This window comes from Triticum dicoccoides, chromosome 6A (assembly GCF_002162155.2).
Source record: "Triticum dicoccoides isolate Atlit2015 ecotype Zavitan chromosome 6A, WEW_v2.0, whole genome shotgun sequence".
In the NCBI taxonomy this organism is placed as follows: Eukaryota; Viridiplantae; Streptophyta; class Magnoliopsida; order Poales; family Poaceae; genus Triticum; species Triticum dicoccoides.
The window spans coordinates 324683206-324688413 of NC_041390.1; the positions used below are offsets into that span (position 1 = coordinate 324683206).

Genomic DNA, 5208 nt, shown 5'->3' on the forward strand with positions numbered 1-5208 from the left:
TTTTACTAGGAAAAGTGCCCGTGCGTTGCAACGGGAGAAATCCTTGAACGCTCCTAGCTACCCATTTAATGATGCTCATACTGTCCATCTATTCACGACAAACCTGATCAATCCCACGACGATGTGCTTTTCATCATAAGCACAACGCAGGTGCGTCGCTACAGAGTAAACGGTGAAGAGTGAGTCATCTTCCTCGTGTGTTGGTGATGGGTGCCAGCGGTTTTAGCGCGGCGGGTTTGCGTCATGCGGCATGTGGTGGAAATCGTGAGGTCTTCCTTGTTGATTTGGAGTATATAGTAAAAAGACGGTCATATTGAGCTTGCCATGATCATACTGGGCACTATCAAACTGTAGTCACATTGGCGTTAGAAACATATAGATGACTGGATGCAAAGGTAACAGAAAATACACCGATCAAAATAGCTACTTTTTTTTATGTTAATGAGTTGCTGCAGTTCAATGATAGCGTAGCAGATCTTGTTAATATGAGAATTTTACTTGACTAACCGCTTCCTTGCCCTGCTGCTTTAGTAAAGCATGTTGATGGATCGCACCTCAGAGCCCTTGACGACCGACCATGTTCCTACATCCTGTGCAATTTTGATCAGTCGAAAAGTGGAAAAAAGACATAGTAGTCTAATAGATTGGTCCACCGTCATCTTAATCTGCATGCATGTAAGGTCAACCAATTAATGCAAGGATGTTGTTCATGTACATTTTACATGAGTCCATGGTATATAAGAATCTTGCCGACATCGGGCTCCTTCTAGACGAAGACGGAGTCGGGCAGCGCTACAACGACAGACGGACATTAGACTGACTCGGACTCGGTGGCAGGAGATGCCATGGCTGCCTCTTGAGGCCTGAGATGCGTATGGAGGAGTTGCCGGCTGCCCTGACCTGTGAAGGCGGTGGTCCGGAGACGATCGGTGCGCCGACTCAATTGGGACAATGGCCTACAAAAGATGAACCCCGACCGCATCAAATAGGACGGGCGATAGGCGACTACAGCCTCAATGGGCGATAAGGATTGGATGGATGTGTTGTAGCCCATGAAATAGCCGGCCAATACACGGAGTAGATAAAAACAGAGGAAGTATAAGATAATGTTACACGTTCATTTTCGTGCAGTACATAGAAACTATTTTTTAATTGGCCTCATGGCTACCGCGCTTAGAGCAAGAGAAGTGTAGATTCGACACCAGCAAGCTGTTTCCTTTAATTAGCTCCTCACCAAATATTTTTTTGAACACAATATAGACGAAAGCGCTCATATATACGCGCATACACTTTTCTATGAACGCACACACGCACATCCTATCCTATGAGCACCAAATATTGAGACATATAATTAGCATCCATTCTCTCTCTTTCCTTTGTCCTTCCTTCTCTGTTTTTCATGCAATTAGCATCTATTTCCTTTCTCCTTGTTGCCTTCTTTGTTTTTCATGCAATCTTTCCCTCGCATGGGAAGGGTGGCGACCAAGGAACAAACTGGGACTCTTTGGCATCGCCCTCGCGTAGCCTCTGAGTACCCGGGGCTGTGCTCGTCGTCGACGCTGGCGGACAGCGACGGAGGTGGTTCCATGTGAAAGATGACCATGGCACTGACAACGACGGGGCGAGCTCCGCCGTGGGATAAGCATAGACGTTGAGCAAAGCCGACATGTGCAAGCGGGGCAGCGGGTGTCGCGCTGGCGGGGTGCGGGGAGGGGTCGAAGACTATGATGGAGGACCAGCGGCCGGGAGGCGGCGAGCCTGTTGGTGTTGCAGGAATGCGGAATCGCTAGAGAATGGGAGAAGGTATTGCGTGGTGTGGTAGTAGACATGGAGGATGGAAGGCGCTGTAAAGTCTGGCGGGGAATGCGTGCGACGGTCCTTTTATGATGTCGCATCGTGTGCAATCAAATCAGACCATGTCCTAATTTGATTAAAAAAGAGAGATCACGTCCTATTTGTCTAGCATATTTTCCATACAAAAACACAGTAAGTTGAATGGCGATTTTCTGGGATGGATAGGAACAAACTCAAATCATCAGCACGGACTCTCCTTTAATAGTAACGATTTAATTGTTAAGAAAGTACGGATCATTGTGTTAGGAAAGTTGAGATTTGGAACTAATTAGCAGAAAACTGGATTTTATTGTTTGGTAATGTGTCATTGGTTCCTTCCGGTTTGTAACGTGGCTAGTTAGGAAAGTTGAAAAGATTATGAAAGTTTTTATTGGAAGGGTACAAAACCAATATGAAGGGGCGGTGGCGGAGGTGGGTCGAAAAAAATAGGACGAGATAAAAGCGGACAAAACAATAGTGGACGCAATCCTACCAACTGATAAAACAACATTAAGCAATAAATTAATCCATTAGGAGTAGATTTTCAATATTTCATTCACTCTTAATTATTACATTTGATAATGTAAAAATAACATCAAGTAATAAAATAATCGGTGTCCATCCGAATTTTTTTAATCAACGCTAGGACGCATATAGCCATCCAACAGCACTCGGTGCAATTTTTCTAGTGTTTGGTTTGTGCGACGCTGGATCGTGACGGCGCTCTCGACTCGCACACGCGTCAACTGGCTGCCACGTGCTTTCGTGGGACCCGCCCACCGCCCCCGGCGCATCCGCTTTTCCTTGCCGGTCGAGTCGTTCGACCCCATTTTCCTCATCGCAGCTGGTCCTCCTCATTTTCCCCATTTTCCTCATCGCAGCTGGTCCTCCTCCTCTCCTCTCCCCCATCCACCTCACATCACTACGCAGCTCTGCTCTTCCTATCCATCCAGCAAACGCACACAAATGGCTTGGCGTTGCCCCCCGCCACCCCCCAACCTGGAGTGCGCGCGGCCTTCAAGACCAGAGGACGCCATGGGCGCCTGCCTTGGAGCTCCCCTGCCATGGACCTGATCTGGACGTCAACTCGCCACCCCATGCGTGCTCCGGATCCGGCCGATCCCGCGCCGCTCATGCCCTGGTGGCCCTGCCGACATCGTCGCCTAGGTGAGCAGCAGCTGCACTGCGACGTTGCCCACCTCCTGTCTCCCTCTCTATCTCTCCCCTATCTCTCTTTGAACCCTCTCTATTTTCTTCAACAGGAAGACCACCATGCCCGCTGCAGGAGCTTCGAGCCGGATCTGGCCCCTCTCCGACCTCCCTCGCCGTCCTTCATCCGTTCCCGATATCCTCCCGGCGCCAGGAGCTCAGGCGAGCGCCGCCACAAGACCCTGCCTCCTCTGCCCCGTAGCCCGCCATGGAGGTCGCCGCCTCTCCCGTCTCGATCCGTCTGCGGCCGGATCCACGGCGGAGCAGCCGAGATCCGTCGCCCGTTCCGCAACGCCTCGGCCCGCCAAGGCCAGCGCCGAGGTCGACAAGGCGCGCAGGAAGGCCAAGGCCCTCACCAAGCAGCGGGAGGACTTGCGGGCTAGGCTTGCCTACCGCAAGCACACCCGCGAGCTCACCTCCATGCCGGCCAAGGTCACCGCTGCGACGCCAGTTTTTTTTTTACGAATAGTTTCCCAGATCCACTTAATAGGGACTGCGGGTTGATTTCGCGGAAACAGAGGAACTTTTTTGCAAAAGTGACGACGACGTACGACCAGAAGCACTCCGTGCTTTATTAGTAGGGAAAGATAGATAGAACGAAACAATATGACCTCACGAGCGCCTCATTCAAGTTTTTTGCCCAGACTCTTTATAGATAAGAATAAAAAAAGTAAGATGTCATCGACTCTCCTATTTCCATTTTAACTTTTGAGATAGAAGGAAACAAAATTAGCTCACGAGCGCGCAATTGAAGTTTTCAGGATATACACTGCCAAACAAAAACAATTGTTTTAAAATTTATATTTTTAATGCCTGATTAAATTTTTGCTTGAGCCACTACCTATTTATATTAGAAAGAAAAAAACCATCTAAAAAAGAACAAAACAAGGTCTTCCCTTTTTAAGAATATAATACTCATAAGTATTTCCATGGCCACTACCTACTTATATTAGATAAAATAAAATAATTACAACGCTAAATAGGCTTACAAAAAATGGTGGCAGGTCCCACTGCCAAAACCGACGCATGGCTCCTACCTCTCGATAACCCCTAAACTAGCTATGGTGGGTCCCACTGCTAGGCGCTACATGACAAAAAATGATCATCACACATTTGTAATATTCGATGACTCCAGCTAGTTCGTCATACAAAATATCAAATTGTCACAGAAATTCGCAACCAGGTGTGCTGAAAGGCCGAGGCATCCTAGTGACGTCTAATGTCACCGATTTGCGGCAATTGGTGACGCCGCCTATGAGAACATCACACATTAGGCATTTAGGTGACGTTGTCCACCATCGTCACGAGGATTTTCATCACAGTATGTCAATTTTGTTGTAGTGTTGGCAAACCAAGTGTGCCGCTGGAAATATGAGATTATTTCTGTCAAAATCGATATAAAGATCACCGGAAACGGAGGCACGGTTTGCAAATGGCAAGCAAAACAAGGATGGCACAATTCTACGATTAACAGCATGATGCCACATAGAATGCAACAACAAACTAAGTTACTTCACCCCAACATAACCACAAAATATATGGCAGTGATGTACACAAGATACCTGGCAAAACATGAACACTGAGCTACGGCTAAATCACACAAGAGCAGGTTCAAACAAGCATGGCAAAAGTGCAAAAGATATCAGCTTCACAGACTTCGTGAAAATACTAACATGCCAGAAATAACATCAGGAAGCAATGTTTAGAGCTAGCAAACAACATACTACAAGAACATATCGTAGCAAGCCAAGGCATGCAATGATTCCACTAAATGCATAGATCAAAAGTCCCTTACTGATCATGAGCCAAAAAGGCACAGAAGATATGATGGCACCCATGTAAACATAGCAAGTTTTATTAACAGAGCATGGCATAAACAGAATTATGAAGGCAACTTGGCGAGCTCAAATCACTCACCACAAAGCATTGCATGACAAAAAAAGCATAGTAACATCATGATTACATGTTCATGAAGATAACCATGGCAAGAGCAAGCTCATAGGATGCATGGATCATTAGCAACAACCATGGCAAAATTGATTAGCAAGTTAACATTCTGCGAGGAACATTTTATAGCAAAAGTAGAGCAAGAACAAGAAATTCTAGAGCATTCCATAATTGCAAACAGGTGCATGGACGGATAGAGCATAAACACATGTTCAAAAC

The 5208-nt window shown here is 46.8% G+C and overlaps 1 long non-coding RNA gene across 1 annotated transcript; it reads left to right on the top strand.

Moving 5' to 3' along the window:
- The first annotated feature begins 2680 nt into the window (after positions 1-2680).
- LOC119319112 lies at positions 2681-3739 on the top strand. Its single transcript, XR_005154355.1, has 2 exons — positions 2681-3000; positions 3096-3739. It is a non-coding gene; the product is annotated as an uncharacterized LOC119319112 (long non-coding RNA).
- Positions 3740-5208: the final 1469 nt, after the last annotated feature.